Here is an 18,356-nt window from a genome sequence, read left to right as displayed (position 1 = left end):
GTGTTTTGATGTTGATTTGAGTGATCCGAGGGTTTGACTCAGTTTTTATGAGGTTATAGGATATGTTGGTATGTTTGGTTGTGGTCTCGAGGGCCTTGAGGTGGTTTCGGGTGGTTAACGGAAGGTTTGGAACTTGGAAAATGCAACTGAACTACTGCTGCTGGTGTTTTCCGCACCTGCGGAGAGGGAGCCACAGGTGCGCGACCGCAAAAGCGCATGGGAGGTCGTAGATGCGGGCAGTGTTGAGTTGGACTGGAACTGCAGGTGTGAGAAGGGGTCGCATCTGCGAGCCCACAGATGCGAGGCTGAGTCACAGATGCGGAAGTGAGGAGTTGGTCGATTTCTGCAGAAGCGGAGAGAGAGGCACAGGTGCGCTATCGCAGGTGCAGTATTTGGCCGCAGATGCAGAACCTGGGATTTTAAGTGAGTTCCGTACCTGCGATGGAAATTCCGCAGGTGCGGCATCGCAGAAGCGGAAAAGGGGACCGCAGGTGCGGTTTCACTAGGCAGAAAGTATAAATAGAGGACTTCGAGATTTTTTCCTCATTTCCACTATTTTTAACTCGGACTTTGGAGCTTTTGAGGTGATTTTTGTAGGTGATTCTAGGAAATTCACTGAGGTAAGTCCCTTGAGCCTAAGTAACCTTAGCTATGGTGTTTTCCCGTTGATTTCTCATCTAATTAGTGGGGTTTTGAAGTGAAAAATTGGGGGTTAGGGCTTGGGAATTGGAGAGTGAACTTTGGGGTTTTGGAGGGGCAAATGAAGTCGGATTTGGATAAATTTGGTTTGGTTAGACTCGTGAGTGAATGGGCTTTCGGATTTTGTGACTTTTTTCAAATTTTGAGACGTGGGCCCGGAGGGGCGGGTTTGAGTTGATTTCGGGTTTTGGCTCTAATTTAGTAGTTTTCTTGTGGAATTGATCCCTTTAGCTTTTATTGATTGTGTTGTATTACTTGTGGCTAGATTTGGGATGTTTGGAGGCTGAATTTAGAGGCAAAGGCATCGCATTTTTTAAGCTTCTTATTAATTCGATCCTATAATCGTCTTCTTTGTTCGAAAAATACACAGTGGAAAGGGATGCTAGTCGGCTCGGCGAAGTTGTAGCCCAAAAAAAGAAGATCTAGGCCCAGTATCCCCCTCCTTCCCCCGCCGCCTTCTGACCCAAGGGCAAGGTCCTATCGGAAATAGGATAAATAATGGAAAAAGTCCCTCTCCGATAATAGGACTTGAAGGCGTAATCTTTCTTCCCAACGAGCCCTTTTTTTTTGGTGAGACGAGGTGTAGCGCAGTCTGGTCAGCGCATCTGTTTTGGGTACAGAGGGCCATAGGTTCGAATCCTGTCACCTTGATGTGGTAGCCTTCTCCGTGGTCGGACAGTAAGGCAAACAGCGCAAAGCATAAAGTAAAGACATGATGCATCGACTAAGTAAAGTATTTTTTTCCCTTATCGGTAGTTCCGTAGCAGGTTTTTTGGCGGGTCGCTTTCTTTTGAAAAGAGAGGTTTCGCCCTTTCCGGCTTGAAAAGACTAAAGGAACGGGGGAATGACTACCTGTAATAAAGAACAGGCTTTCTTTTGTAACGGAGTAGGATTTTGCTCGGATTGAGGTAAGTAACAGTCTTAAATCTAGTTTTGAGGGTATGAAACCCCGAGAATTTGTATGATGTGAATATTTGGAGGTGACGCACATGCTAGGTGACAGTCGTGTGAGCGTGCACCATGAGGGATTGTGACTTGGTCCATCCCATGAGACCATAAAGTCGAATAGCCATTGTTATTACTTATTTTTCCTTGTCTTTGAGCAATTGACTGCCTTTCATGTTAGAAACTATGCTTAGGCCATATGACATCACTGTTGGGACCCACAGCAGTTGAATATTTGTTGAATTGGCTGCTAATTGTTGTCTTGTCTATTCCCTCTCATTTCTTGTTGAGACTTGTTGTATTCTCTGTTTGGGCTAATTATTATGATATTCTATGAGCCCGATGGGCTGGAGAAGTTAGAGACTGAGATAGGGCCTGAGTGCCGGGTTGAGAGCTATGTGAGAAATATTGGATCGGGTTCAATGCCGCATCAATATTGAATCAGGTTGCAAGCCGCAACAAGCCTTCGGGCGATATATCGGATCGGGTTGCACGCCGCAGCAATATATGGATCGGGTTGCACGCCGCAGCAGTATTGGGTCTGGCTGGATGCCGCAACAATATAGCGCTTGGGCTGTAGGAGCCCCTCCAGAGTCTGTACACCCCCAGTGAGCACAGGTACCTATTGAGAGTGTGTGTTGAGGGCTGAGAGCCGAGAGTATGAGCTGTTGAGATGAACTGAGTGACTGCTGCCTTGAGAGGTTGTACTTACTTTTATTTGTTAATACACTTATGTTATTATATGTTGTTGTTGTGAAATTTCTGGAAGATTTATATCTGTGTTACTTGAGCTCGAACTGATTAGACTTATACCACCGGATTTGAAAGCATGTTCACTCTTTACTGAAAACTTTTGAAATGATCTGTATTTTGTTTAGCTCGTCACTGCTTCTCAATTCCTTATTTAATTCTGTTACTTGCTGAGTTGGTTGTACTCATGCTACACCCTGCACTTCATGTGCAGATCTAGGTGTGTACGATTCTGACGGTCGCTGAGTTCATGCGCGGGCTGATTATCGGAGACTTATGAGGTAGTTGCTGGCGTCCGTAGTCCTTGTTTCTTCTTTCTTATTATCTTTTCTCTCTTGTATTGGAATTTGGCACAGACTGTAGTAGACTCTGTTTCTAGATTGGTTATTATATGCTCATGACTTAGTGACACCCCGATGCCGGGCTATTGTTTACGCACTTATGTTTTATTTGGGTTTTACCCCGTATTTATGAGAAACTCCGATTATTTTAAATGTCTTAAATCATTTCTGTTAAATTCTGAAACTGTAATGGAAAGGTCGGCTTGCCTAGTACCACAATAGGTGCCATCACTACAGGTTAGGTTTTGGGTCGTGACAGTTGTCAACTCGGCTATTGCTTGCCCATGGTCATGTAACTCTTTATGAAGAAGAATCACATTTGGATCACCTTGTGGGACATTGGCTCTAGATTTCTACACCGATGAAGTATCCACCATTTCATCCAAAATATCACATGCCTCCGCATAAGGCGTAGTCATGAAGTTTCCACCGGCAAGTTGATTCACTACACATTGGTTGGTGGTATTGATCCCCCGATAGAAAGTTTATTGAATCATGCTCTCCGTCATATCATTGTTGGGGCACTCTTTCACCATTGTCCTATATCTTTCCCATATCCCGTGTAGTGGTTCATTAGGCACTTGCTTGAATGCTAGAAATTCATCCCAAAGAATGGCCATGTGCCCGGGAGAGAAGTACTTTGAAATACATTTCTCCGCTAGTTCATCCCAAGTATGAATGGAATTATTTGGCAAACGTTACAACCAATCTAAGGCTTTACCCCGTAGAGAGAAGGGAAAAAGCCTTAGCCTCAAAGCGTCCTCGGAGACATTTGTTTGTTTGCTCCCCCAACACGTATCAACGAACCCCTTCAAATGTTTATATGCATTTTGACCCGGTCCACCGGTGAAGAACCCTCGTTGCTCGAGAAAAGTGAGCATCACGTTGGTTATTTGAAAGTTGCCCACCCTAATATGGGGTGGGACTATAGCACTTGCATACCCTTCATTCGGAAACACCCGGTGTGGAGCCGCTCGTGGTGGAGGTGGGGGTGGAACGGGCACATTGTCTTGAGGCGGTCGGCCTCGTCTATTGGCTGGAGATTTAAGATGGACCGCATCCATTGCATCATCATCAACGTCTACATCCCCCGCGGCTATGTTTCCGAGATCGTTGTTTTCCATGATTGCACCTACAATACTTACACGTTAGTAATAAGGAAGGAAAAAAAGATATTCCAAAAACACACCTAAATATATAGCTAACGCCGTTTTTTAGCTCCCCGGCAACGATGCCAGAAATTGATCTCGTCCAATTTCACTCCTCTATTTGAGGATATGAAAACGGTCGATGCAATAATAATACCCAACAGAGTCGGGGTCGAATTCCACTGGGAGCTATAGAATGGGTGCTAATAGTATATATCTTAGTATGTGGATTTGTGTATCTTAATTTGCACTTCCGGAATATTGGGTTTTGTTTAAAATCTAAGTTAAACTACAATTCCGATTTTAAGAACAAAACTAAGAAATGTTTCAAATGATAAAAAGGCCTAGGGCTATGACCTTCACCTAGGTGTTTGCTTAATGGATTGTAAGCCTTAAAGCTTATTTTATTGGTCGGGGTATATTATAGCTATCAACACTCAAGTACCCACTGAATACCTCTCGGTCAGAGAGTAATTTTGCCCAATTTGGTTTTCTCAAGTCCAAATGGGTATCGAACAAAGCAGTTGATAATAAGCTCAAGTTGGGTTTTACTATCTCTAGGTTCAACCCTTTAATTGGCTTATCAATCTCTCGATTGACCCAATTTCTTGTTAGCCAAGTTTTCCTAGACCAAGTCTCTCTTTCTCAAGTAGAAACCAAGTCAAATAGGCATGAAATAATCTTTGCAACCATTAGATCTTCAAATAAAAACAAGAACAAGGCTAGATACTCAACACCAAACTATAAAAAAGCAATAAATTAAACACCCATTAAGTTTACACACCAGGGTTGGGTCACAACTCTTGTGAAAATCTAGCTACTCATGCTTAAATTAGAAGAAAAAAAAAAGAAGTGATAATGAAACCCATATTAATGATTAAGATGATAAAAGTAATATTCAAAAAGTTCAAAATAGCAAAAACTACTAAAAAGGGGCAAAGTAAACGGATGCTGATGTCAAAAGTTCCAAAAGTTGACCTAAAAAGGTGAAACTCTTTTATTTATACAGTGCTGAAGGTTTCGGATAAAATTGCCCTTTCGGAGGTTCTGCGGCTGCATAATTCCATGTGCGGTCCCACTTTGCTTCAGCTTGACAGGATTGGACTCTTGCGGCCGCACAATTCTGAACCGCGGCCACATCTCTCTCTTTCTGCGGTCCGCCATATTTTAGTGCGACCGCACATGGCTCTGTTGTTGACCGCACAAATGCAACAGTGGCCGCACCATAATTGTGCGGTCCGCACTTCCGTTGAACTTGATATGCATGTTCTCTGAACTTTCGGTCTTGCCTTGCTTCTGCGGCCGCACTTCTCACAGATCTCTAATAAGTTCTTCTGCACAATTTGCGGCCGCAGATGATAATCTGCGGTCCACACTTTAGAGGTTTTGTGCCTGTTTTTGTCCTTGGTTCAGATTACTGCTTCTTGAATTGGATTTCATCTTTGAGGCTCATTGCCCACCATTCCTGCAATTAAGCATATTTTATCAGTTTTTGGGAACACAATTAAACGCTTTTGGACTAAAATAAAAATAAAAAGGTGCTAATAAGTAGTCAAAATTCCCACTCATCACCCGGACCACCTAAAATATTTTTGGACCATATGATATGACCTAAGGAGCAATATTCATCGTCCCTCCATGACCTTTCTTCATTTTTTGCGTTTTAGGGCCATAAAATAGAAATTCGATCTGATTTCCATATTTTCGTGTGCTATAGCCCACGCCTTCCACATAAGTCGGGGCCACCAGACCCGGACCACCTAAAATTTCTTCGTACCATCGAAAATAACCTAAGGAACAATAGTCACCGCCCCGCCATGATCGTTCCTCTTTTTTAGCGTTTTAGGGCCATAAAACGGAAATTCAGCTCAATTCTCAAATTTTTGTTTGCTATATCTCACGCCTTCCGCATGGACCCGAGCCACCCGACACGGACTGCCTAAAATTTTTTCAGACAATAAAAAATGACCTAAGGAACAATAGTCATTGCCTCTCTATGACCGTTCTTCGTTTTTTTGGTGCTAAAGGGCCATAAAACTAGAATTATGCATGTTTCTCAAATTTTCATGTGCTATATCCTACGCCTTCCGAGTGAACCCGGACCGCATAAAATTTTTCCGGCCCATCACAAATAACCTAAGGAATATTAATCACCACATCGCTATGACCGTTCCTTTTTTGGAATTTTAGGGCCATAAAACGAAAATTCGGCCCGATTCCCAAATTTTCGTGTGCTATTGCTCACGCCTTCCACATGGTCTCGGGCCACCGGACCCAAACCTCCTAAAATTCTTTCGAACCATAAAAATGACCTAAGGAACAATAGTCATCGTCCTCCATGACCGTTCCTCATTTTTGGCATTTTAGGGCCATAAAACTGGAATTCCGTCTGATTCCCATATTTTCGTGTCCTATAGCCCACGCCTTCCGCATGGGCCCGGGCGCTCGGACCATGTAAACTTTTGTCGGCCCATAAAAAATGACCTAATGAAGATTAGTCCCCTCCCCGCCATGACCGTCCTTCGGTTTTTTTGTTTTTTTGGGCCATAAAACGAAAATTTGGCCCGATTCCCAGATTTTCGTATGCTTTAGCCCACGCCTTCTGCATGGGCCAAATCCACCGGACGCGTACCGCCTAAAATTTTTTCATACCATCAAAAATGACCCAAGGGGAATTAGTCACCGCTCCACTACCGTTCCTTATTTTTTGGAGTTGTAGGGCCATAAAACTGGAATTTCGCTCGATTCTCATATTCTCGTGTGCTATAGCCCACACCTTCCGCATGGACCTGGGAGCCCGGGTCCAGACCGCCTAAAAATTTTCTAGACCATCAAAAACCACCAAAGGAATAATAGTCACTGGACCGCCTAAAATTTGACCGGTCCATCAAAAACGACCTAAGCAACATTAGCCACTGCCCTGCCATGACTGTTCCTCATTTTTTGGCGTTTTAAGGTCATATAACGGAAATTTGGCCTGATTCCTAGATTTTCATGTGTTATAACCCACACCTTCCGCATGGGCCCAGGCCACCAGACCCGGACTGCTTTAACTTTTTTCGGACCATCAAAAATGACCCAAGGAACAATAGTCACTGATCCGCCATGACCGTTCCTCGTTTTTTCGCATTTTAGGGCCATAAAAATGGAATTTCACTTCATTCCTATATTTTCGTGTACTACAACCTATCCCTTCCGCGTGGGCCCGGACCACCAAACCCAGACTGTCTAAAATTTTGCCAGCCTATCAAAAATAACCTATGGAACATTAATCACCACCCCACCCCAACATGACCGTTCCTCATTTTTTGGTATTTTAGGGCCATAAAACGAAAATTCAGCCCGATTCCGAGATTTTCATATACTATAGCCCACACCTTCCGTATGGGCCCATGCCACCAAACCCAGACCACCTAAAACTTTTTTAGACCATCAAAAACCAGCTAAGGAATAATAGTCACCGCCCCGCCATGACCGTTCCTCATTTTTTGGTGTTTTATGGCGATAAATTAAAATTCTGCCAGATTTCCATTTTGTGTAATATAGCCCACGTCTTCCGCGTAGGCTCGGGCCACCGGACTTGAATCGCCTAAAGTCTTGCCGGCCCATCAAAAATTATCAAAAGAACATTAGTCACCGCCCTGCCATGACCGTTCCTCATATTTTGGCGTTTTAGGGCCATAAAACAGAAATTCGGCATGATTTCTTGATTTTCGTATGCTATAACCCATGCCTTCTGTGTGGCCCCCAGCTCCCAGAATCGGACCGCCTAAAAATTTTTCGAACCATCAAAAATGATCTAAAGAATAATAGTCACCGCCTCGCCATGACCGTTCTTTTGTTTTGGCGTTTTAAGGCCATAAAACAAAAATGCGGCCCGATTACCATATTTTCGCATGCTATAGCCCGCGTCTTCCGCATGGGCCCAGGCTACCAGACCCAGACCGCCTAAAAAATTTTCGGACCATCAAAAATGACCTAAGGAACAATAGTCACTGTCATGCCATGACCGTTCCTCATCTTTAGGCGTTTTAGGACCATAAAACATTTTCGGGCCATCAAACGACCTCAGGAACAATGGTCACTACCTCGCCATGACCGTTCGTCATATTTTAGTATTTTAGGGCCATAAAACTGAAATTCCTACCGGTTCCCAAATAATCGTGTGCTATAGCCCACGCCTTCCGCATGGGCCTGGATCGCCTAAATTTCTGTCGAGCCATAAAACAACGACCTAAGGAACAATAATCACCGCCTCTCTATGACTTTTCCTTGTTTTTTAATCGTATTAGGGCCATAAAACTTGAATTTTGCCTGATTCCCAAATTTTCGTGTGCGCTTTCTATATGGGCCCGGGCCCACGTATCCAGATAGCCTAAAATTTTGTCGTGCCATAAAAAACAACCTAAGGAACAATAGTCATCGCCTCACCATTACTGTTCCTCGTTTTTTGGCCTTTTTGGGCCATAAAATCGTAATTTCGCCCGATTCCCAGATTTTCGTGAGCTATATAGCCCACACCTTCCGCATGGGCCCAGTCCCCCGGACCCGGATCGCCTAAAATTTTACCGAGCTATCAGAAATGACCTAAGGAATAATACTCACCCGCTTTCCATGACTGTTTCTCATTTTTTGGCATTTCAAGGAATTAAAACTAGAATTTCGCCCGATTTCTATATTCTCGTGTGCTACAGCCCACGCCTTCCGCATGGGTCCGTGCTCCCGGACGTAGATTGCCTGAAATTTTATCGGGCCATCAAAAATGTCATAAGGAATAATAGTCACCGCCACGCCATGACCGTTCCTCGTTTTTAGCATTTTAGGGCATTAAAACTAGAATTCCGCCTTATTTCCAAATTTGCGTGTGCTATAGTCCACGTCTTCCGCATGGGCCTGGGCTCTCGGACAACGGGTTGCCTATTTTATTGGGCAATCAAAAATGACCTAAGGAACAATACTCAATGCCTCGCCATGATCGTTCCCCATATTTTGGTATTTTAGGGCATTAAAACTAGAATTCCGCCCGATGTTTTGTTTTTCGTGTGTTAAAGCCCACACCTTCCGTATGAGCCCGGGATCCTGGACCTAGACCGCCTAAAATTTTACCGATCCATCACAAATTACCTACGGAACATTAGTCCCCGACTCGCCATGACCGTTCCTTGTGTTTTGGAATTTTAGGGCCATAAAACGAAAAATCGGCCCGATTCTCAGATTTTCATGTGCTATAGTTTACGCCTTCCGCATGGGCCCAGGCCACCGGACACAGATCGCCTAAAATTTTTCCGTACCATAAAAAATGACCTAAGGAATAACAGTCATCGCTCCGCCATGACCGTTCTCATTTTGTGAAGTTTTAGTGCCATAAAACAAAAATTCGGCCTGATTCCCTCATTTTAGGGTGTTATAGCCCACGCCTTTCACGTGGGCACGGGCGACCTGGCTTGGATCGCCTAAAATTTTTCCGGGCCATAACAAATGACTTAACAAACATTAATCACCACCCCGCCATGACCGTTCCTTATTGTTTGGCTATTTAGGGCCATAAAACGGAAATTCGGCTCGATTTTCAGATTTTCATGTGCTATAGCCCACGTCTTTCGCATGGGCCCGAGATTTCGGACCCAGACCGCCTAAAATTTTTCTAGACCATCAAAAATGACCTAAGGAATAAAATTCACCGCCCCTCCATGACTGTTCCTCGTTAGTTGGTGTTTTATGGACATAAAACTAAAAGTTTGCGATTTTCATATTTTCGTGTGTTATACCTACGTCTTCCGTGGGGTCCCAGACCACAGAACCCAGACCACCTAAAATTTTGTCGGCCCATCATAAACGACATAAGGAACAATAGTCACTGCCTCTCCATGATAGTTCCTGATTGTTTTTCGTATTAGGGCCATAAAACTAGAATTCCTCCCGATTCCCAAATTTTCCTGTGCTATAGCCCTCTCCTTCTGCGTGGGCCCAAGAGACCGAATCCGGAGTGCCTAAAATTTTTTCGGACTATCAAAACCGACCTAAAAATAATAGTCACTGGCCTTCCATGACCGTTCCTCATTTTTTGGCGTTTTAAGGCCATAAAACGAAAATTTGGCACGATTCCCAGATTTTCGTGTGCTATATAGCCACGCCTTCCGCATGGGCCTGGGCCACCAGACTTGGACCGCCTAAAATTTTTCCGTACTATCAAAATCGACCTAAGTAACAATAATCACCGCCGCTATGACCGTTCCTCATTTTTGATGTTTTAGGGCCATAAAACTACAATTCCGCCACATTCTCAAATTTTCGTAATCTATAGCTCAAACCTTCTATGTGGGCCAGGGCACCCTGACCCGGGATGCTTTAAATTATGGACGACCCATCAAAAATGACCTAATTTACATTTGTCACCGCTCCGCCATCAACGTTCCTCGTTTTATGTCATTTTAGGGCCATAAACGGAAATTCAGCCAGATTTCTAGATTTTCGTGTGCTATAGCCACGCCTTCCGCATGAGCCCAGACCACCGAACCCAGGCCGCCTAAAATTTTGTCGGGCCACGGAAACTACCTAAGGAAAATTAGTCATCGCCTCGCCATGAACATTCCTCTTTTTTGGCGTTTTGGGGCCATAAAATTAGAATTCCGCCCGATTCTTAGATTTTCGTGTGCTATTTCTACTTGGGCCTCGACCCTCAGACCTGGATCGCCTAAAATTTTGTCGGGCTATCAAAAACAACTTAAGGAACAATAGTAACCATCTCGCCATGATCATTCCTCATTTTTAGCGTTTTAGGGCGATAAAATTGGAATTACGCCCGATTCCCAAATTCTAGTGTGTTATAACCCACGTCTTCTGCATGGGCCCGGGCTACCGGATCCGTATCGCCAAAATTTTTTTCGGGCCATCAAACACGACCTAAGGAACAATAGTCACCACATCGCCATAATTGTTCCTTGTTATCTGGAGTTTTAGGGCAATAAAACTAAAATTTCGCTCAATTCACAAATTTTCGTGTGTTGTAGCCCACGCCTTTCGCATGGGCCCGGGCTTCCGGTCTCGAATCGCCTAAAATTTTGTCAGGCTATAAAAACGACCTAAGGAACAATAGCCACCGCATCGCCATGATTATTCCTCATATTTTTGCGTTTTAGGGCCATAAAACTAGAATTCTGCCCGATTCCCAGATTTTCGTGTGCTATAGCCCACGTCTTCCGCATGGGCCCGAGCCCCCGGACCTGAATCGCCTAAAATTTTGCCGGACCATCAAATATGATCTAAGGAACAATATGTACCACCTCTCCATGACCGTTCCTCGTATTTTTATCATTTTAGGGGCATAAAACTGAAATTTCACCCGATTCTCAGATTTTCGTGTGCTATAGCTCATGCCTTTCGCATGAGCCCGGGCCCCCGGATCCGGATCGACTAAAATATTTTCGGGCTATAAAATTGACCTAAGGAACAATAGTCATCGCCTCGCCATGACCGTTCCTCGTTTTTTGGCGTTTTAGGGCCATAAAACTAGAATTCTGCCACATTCTCATATTTTCGTGTGCTATAGACCGGAGCTACGGTTCTAGTTATAGTTTTAACGAAATTGAGCAATTTTGACCAAAATCATATATTTGTGTTTAGAAATAATATTTACACCTGATTTATTTAGAACTTAGTAAGCCCTTTTCTAAGACGAGAACTCATAAATTCAAAATTTTGGCTTCTCTCGTTACCCCCTATTCTCTCACCAGCAGACGTTTTTTGACAAGTGAGTAGCAATACGTAATAAGTCGTTGTCCAAGCTACTTTCTTGGTTACTTTAATTTTGAATTTGTGTTATTTTAGTTCATTATTTGTGTTTGTTGAAAAGTATGTTGAAGTGAGACTATTGTTAATTGAGTTCTTAGTAATGAAATTGTTAGTTTAAACTGTTACTAATTTTTAATGTGTTTACTTCTTGAGTTTCTTGAAGTGTTATTGGAAAGATTGTTTGTTTAAAGCTGGTTATAAACAGAATAGTACATAGAAGGAATTACTAATTAACGAAAGAGACATTGGCGACTAATTATGTGAATATAAGGAATAATTGGAGACTTCATATTCAGGTCAACGCTATTGCCCTATCGACTAGTTATGTGAATCTATATAATTTCACGTGACTGTTTTAGCACTCTCTTTTTATTCTTTTATTGCTTTCTACCAACAACTTTCATAACCATTAAAACGTCTTTATACTATTTATACTATCTGAAATTGCTTAACTTTTATTTTGATCTAATCTTAGCCCGCCATTAAGAAAAAAATTGTTTTTATCCTTGATCCATATTCCATAACATACGGAATTCAAAACTAAGTTATTTTAAACTATTGTCAAAAGTTGATGGCTAACAGAAGGAAAAAATGAGAAAATTCAAATAGTACATGAGTAAATTTAGAGTTCTAATTTAGGTATTATACTTTGCTTTTAGTCTGTTCCAAAGAGAATGACATCTTTTTATATTTAAAAATAATCTGTCTTTAAAAAATTTATTTTATCCTCAATAGAATAATATATGACCGCAAAATTGCTTATGACATTGTTTTAAGATGCAAATTTTCAAAATACTTTTTTTTTATTAAATTTCGTACTGAATCAAATTAGAAGACACCACTAAAACTCATCTCCACCACCAAAGCTCGTTTTTTTACGAGGCATGCATGGAGATTTGCGGGAGGAAGTACACAAACAACCATTCTTAAGGTAGGGATTAGCCAGTGCTTATTTTATCCTAAAAATTTGAAATAAAAATCTTGATTTCAGGATAATTCAAGACATTTGTATCCTGAAAAATTAAATTGAAAAATTAAAATTTATAACATATTGACTAATTCTTAAATAGCATACCTTTAGAGTGGTTATCTGGTATCATTTCTACTAGATTTGCACCTAGGCCCAAGGGCTTTATTGCACATTAGAACTCTGTCATCACTTGGTCAGAGCCACCCGAATTCTCCGCGTCGTACTGGTCGAACGTTAAATAGAATACGTACAATTTAAATCTTAACATGACTTATGTCTATGTTTACAATTAAAAGATTACGTACAGTTTGCTTTAGAAAAGTGAACTATGCGTAGTATTTTAGCAAGCCATATTTATTACAAATATTATTGATTGAGTTCATTATCAAGTCTCACATGCATTTTACGAATCTGAAATTATGTTAACTCATTTTTTAGTACGACTCATAGTTATAATACTTCTTGATCAAAGTATTTCATTATATATTTAAATAAACAATTAATCTTTCCTTGAAGACGTGAGAGTGAAGAGACTTTATTATAGACTATTGTTCCTTAGGTCATTTTTATTGTCCGAAAACATATTAGACGGTAAGCATCCGGTGGTCCGGGCCCATGAGTAAGGCATGGGCTATAACACATGAAAATCTAAAAATCTGGCGAAATTCTAGTTTTATGGCCCAAAAATGCCAAAAATGAGGAATGGTCATAGTGGGGCGGTGACTATTGTTCCTTAGGTCATTTTTGATGGCCCGTTAAATTTTTAGGCGATCCGGGCCCGGGGGCTAGGCCCATTCAGAAGACGTGGGCTATAGCATACGAATATCTGGGAATCCAACCGAATTTTCGTTGTATGGCCCTAAAATGCCAAAAAACGAGTAGCATGGGCACAAATGAAGATACGTGCAACAACAGATATCTAAGAATACGACACTATAAAAATAGATACAGTCTTGCTGGAGCGAAAAAACATGGGCTCTAGCATACGAAAATCTGAGAATCGGGTGGAATTCTAATTTTATGGCCTTAAAACGCCAAAAATGAGGAATCGTCATGGCATGACGGTGACTATTGTTCCTTAGGTCATTTATTTTGGTCCAGAAAAATATTAGATCGTCTGCATCTTGTGGTCCGGGCTCATGAGGAAGGTGTATAGCACACGGAAATATAAAAATCGGGCGAATTCTAGTTTTTTGGCCTTAGTACGCCAAAAAACGAGGAATGGTCATGGAGATGCGGAGACTATTAATCCTTATGTCATTTTTGATGGCCATGCAAAATTTTAGGCGATCCGGGTCCAGGAGCCTAGGCCCATGCGGAAGGCGTGGGCTATAGCATACGAATATGTGGGAATAGGGCAGAATTCAAGTTTTATGACCCTAAAATGCTAAAACAATGAGGAAAGGCCATCGCTAGGCAATGAAAATTGTTCCTTAGGTCATTTTGGATGGCCCGACAAAATTTTAGGTGATCCAGATCCAGGGGCCTGGGCCCATGCAGAAGGTGTGGGCTAAAGAAAACAAAAATCTAGGAATAGGGTAGAATTCCATTTTTATTGCCAAAATGGAAAAAAGGAGGAACTTTCATGGCGAGGCGGTGACTACTGTTCTTTAGGCCCGGGCCCATACGGAAGGCGTGGGCTATAGCACAAAATATTTAGGAATCGGGAGAAATTCCAGTTTTATAGCCCTAAAGGCAAAACAACGAGTAACGATCATGGAGAGGCGGTGACTATTGTTCCTTAAGTCAATTTTTATGGCCCGGCAAAATTTTAGGCGATCCGGGTTCCGGGCCCATGCGGAAGGCGTGGGCTATAGCACAAAATATTTGGGAATCGGGCGGAATTCCAGTTTTGTAGCCCTAAAATGCCAAAACACTCGGCAAAATTTCAGGCGATCCAGGTCCGGGGGGCCGGGCCTATGCGGATGGCGTGGCTATATAGCACACGAAAATTTGGAAATCGAGTGGAATTCCAGTTTAATGGCCCTAAAATGCCAAAAACGAGGAACGGTCATGGCGAGGCGGTGACTATTATTCATTAAGTCATTTTTGATGGTCCGAAAAATTTTTAGGCGATCCGGGTTCGGGGCTCGGGCCCATGCGGAAGGCATGGGTGATAGAACACGAGAATCTGTGAATCGGGCAGAATTCCAATTTTATGGCACCAAAACGCCAATAAATGAGAAACGATCATGGCGAGGTGGTGACTATTGTTCCTTAGGTTAGTTTTTATGGCCCGACAATATTTTAGGCGATCCGGGTACAGGGCATAAGATCATGCGAAGGAGTGAGCTATATTGCACACGAAAATCTGGGAATCGAGTGATTTCCTGTTTAATGTCCCTATAATGCAAAAAAAGAGGAACGGTCAAGGCGAGACAGTGACTATTGTTCCTTAGGTCATTTTTGATAGCTTGGAAAAATTTTAGGCGATCCAGGTCCGGGGTTCTGGCCCATGCGGAAGGCGTGGACTATAGAACACAACAATCTAGAAATCGTGCGGAATTCCAGTTTTATGGCCCTTCGACGCCAAAACATGAGGAACGGTCACGGTGAGGTGGTACCTATCATTTCTTAGGTCCTTATGGATGGCTCGAAAAGTTTTTAGACATTCTAGGTTAGGGGCCCTGGGCCCATGCGGAAGGCGTGGGCTATAGCACACGAAAATGTGGGAATCGGGCGGAGTTCTAGTTTTATGACCCTTAAATGCAAAAAATAAACGAGGAACGACCATTGCGAGACGGTGACTAATGTTCCTTAGGTCATTGTTTCTGGGACGATAAAATTATAAGCGATCCAGGTCAGGATGCCTGAGCCCATACGGAAGGCGCGGGCAATAGCACAAGAAAATATGAGAATCGAGTGGAATTCAAGTTTTATGGCCCTAAAACGCCAAAAACTGAGGAGTGGTCGGCAAGGCTGTGACTATTGTTCCTTGGGTCATTTTTGATGGCCTAGACAAATTTTAGGCGATCCGAGTCCAGGGGCCCAGGCCCATGCGTAAGTCGTGGGCTATAGCACCCTCAAACGCCAAATAATGATGAACGGACATGGTAAGGCGGTGACTATTGTTCCTTGGGCCATTTTTGATGTCTCGGTAAAATTGTAGGTGATCCGGGCTCATGCGTAAGGCGTGGGCTATAGCACTCAAAAATCTTGGGAATCGGGCGGAATTCTACTATTATGGCCCGTAAACACCAAAAAATGAGGAATGGTTATGGGGAGGTTGTGGCTATTGTTCCTTAGGCTATTTTTTATGTCCTAGCAAATTTTAGGCGATCCGAGTTTGGGGGCCCGGGTCCATGCATAAGGCATGGGCTATAGTACACGAAAATATTAGAAATCGAGCGGAATTCTAGTTTTATGGCTCTAAAACGCCAAAAAATGAGGAATTTTCATGGCGAGGCTGTGACTATTGTTCCTTAGGTCTTTTTGGATGGCCCAGTAAAATTTTTGGTGATTTGGGTCTAGGGGCCTGGGCCCATGCATATAAGGCGCGGGCTATAGCACACAAAAATCTGGAAATAGGGCGGAATTCCAGTTTTATGACCCTAAAACTATAAAAACGAGGAACGGCCATGGCTAGGCAGTGATAATTGTTCCTTAGTTCATTGTTTATGGCCTGGCAAAATTTTAGGCGATTCGGATCTAGGGGTCTGGGCCCATGCGGAAGGCGTGGGCTAAGGCACACAAAAATCTAGGAATCGGGTAGAATTTCTGTTTCATAGCCCTATAATGGCAAAAACGAGGAACTGTCAGGCGAGGCTGTGACTATTGTTCTTTTGGTCAATTTTGTTGACCCGACAAAATTTTAGGCGATCCTGGTCCGGGGGCCGGGCTCATGTGAAAGGCGTGGGCTAGAACACGAAAATCTGGGAATCAGACAGAATTCTAGTTTTATGGCCCAAAACGCCAATACACGAAGAACGTTCATGGTGAGACGGTAACTATTGTTCCGCAGGTCATTTTTTATGGCCCTGTAAACATTTAGGCGATCAGTGTTGGGGGCCCGGACCCATGTGAAAGGCTTTGGCTATAGCACACAAAAATTAGAGAATCGGTGGAATTCTAGTTTTATGGCCCAAAAATACTAAAAATGGTGAACGGTCATAACGAGGCTGTGAATATTGTTCCTTAGGTTATTTTTGATGGCCCGGTAAATTTTAGGCGATCCGGGTCCGGGGGCTCGGGCCCATGCGGAAGGCATGGGCTATTCAACAACAACAACAAGCCCAATGAAATCCCATAAGTGGGGTCTGGGCAGGGTGAAGTGTACACAGTCCTTAACCCTGCCTAATGAAGGTAGAGAGATTGTTTCCGAAAAATCCTCGGCTCAAACGAATTAATAATGAAGTAATTAATAGATGATAACAACAACCAGGTACTTAGACATAAGCGCAAATGAAGATATATGCAAAAACATATATCTAAGAATACTACACTATAAAAATAGACACAGTCTTGGTGGAGCGGAAGGCATGGGCTATAGCACATGAAAATCTTGGAATCAGGCGGAATTCCAGTATTATGGCCCTAAAATGCCAAAATAACGATGACCAGTTATAGCAAAGTGGTGATTATCGTTCCTTAGGTCACTTTTTTTTATGGCACAAAACAATTTAAGCCAAACCGGGTACGGAGGTACCCGGGCCCATGAGGAAGGCGTGGGCTATATCACGTCAAAATCTGGGAATCGAGGGAATTCCAGTTTTAGGGCACTAAAACGCCAAAAAATGAGGAACGGTCATGGAGAGGCTGTGACTATTGTTCCTTGGGTCATTTTTGATGGCCCGGCAAAATTTTAGGCGATCCGGGTCTGGGGGCCCGGGCCCATGTGGAAGGCATGGACTATAGCACACGAAAATCTGAGAATCCTGTGAAATTCCAGTTTTATAGCCCTAAAATGCCAAACAACGAGGAACGGACATGGCAAGGTGGTGAATATTGTTCCTTAGGTCATTTTTGATGGTCCGACAAAATTTGAGGCAATCCAGATCCGAGGGCCCGGGCCCATGCGGAAGGCGTGGACTATATAGCACACGAATATTTGGAAATCGGGCAGAATTCCAGTTTTATCGCCCTAAAATGCCAAACAACGAGGAACGGACATGGAAAGGCGGTGACTATTGTTCCTTAGGTCATTTTTGATGGTCCGGCAAAATTTAAGGCGATCCAGATCCGAGGTCCTGGGCCCATGCGGAAGGCGTGGGCTATAAAGCACCCGAATATTTTGGAATCGAGCGAAATTCTAGTTTAATGGCCCCAAAATGCCAAAAAAGAGGAACGGTCATGGCGAGGCAGTGACAATTGTTCCTTAGGTCATTTTTGATGGACCAACAAAATTTTAGGTGATCCGGGTCCGAGGCCCGGGCCCATGCGTAAGACGTGGGCTATAAAACATGAGAATCTAGAAATAGGACGAAATTACAGTTTTATGGCCCTAAAACGCCAATAAACGAGGAATGGTCAAGGCTCAGCGGTGACTATTGTTCCTTAGGTCATTTGTAATGTCCCGAAAAAAATTTAGACGATCCGGGTCCAGGGCGCGGGCCCATGCGGAAGGCGTGAGCTATATATGTCCCAAAAATGCCAAAACCATGAACGGTGATGCCGAGGCAGTGTCTATTTTTCCTTAGGTCATTTTTTATGGCTCGATAAAATTTTAGGCGATCCGGGTCTGGGGCTCGTTCCCATGCGGAAGGCGTGGGTTAT

General features: G+C 43.1%; 1 non-coding gene across 1 annotated transcript; it reads left to right on the top strand.

Annotated features, from left to right (window-relative positions):
- The first annotated feature begins 1,275 nt into the window (after positions 1–1,275).
- On the top strand, positions 1,276–1,350 carry TRNAP-UGG (transfer RNA proline (anticodon UGG)). The gene has a single exon. It is a non-coding gene; the product is annotated as a tRNA-Pro (tRNA).
- Positions 1,351–18,356: the final 17,006 nt, after the last annotated feature.

Source organism: Nicotiana tabacum, chromosome 24, assembly GCF_000715075.1.
Source record: "Nicotiana tabacum cultivar K326 chromosome 24, ASM71507v2, whole genome shotgun sequence".
NCBI classification, from domain to species: Eukaryota; Viridiplantae; Streptophyta; class Magnoliopsida; order Solanales; family Solanaceae; genus Nicotiana; species Nicotiana tabacum.
The sequence above is the reverse complement of the archived record's forward strand: the minus strand, read 5'-3'. Positions and strand labels throughout refer to the sequence as shown.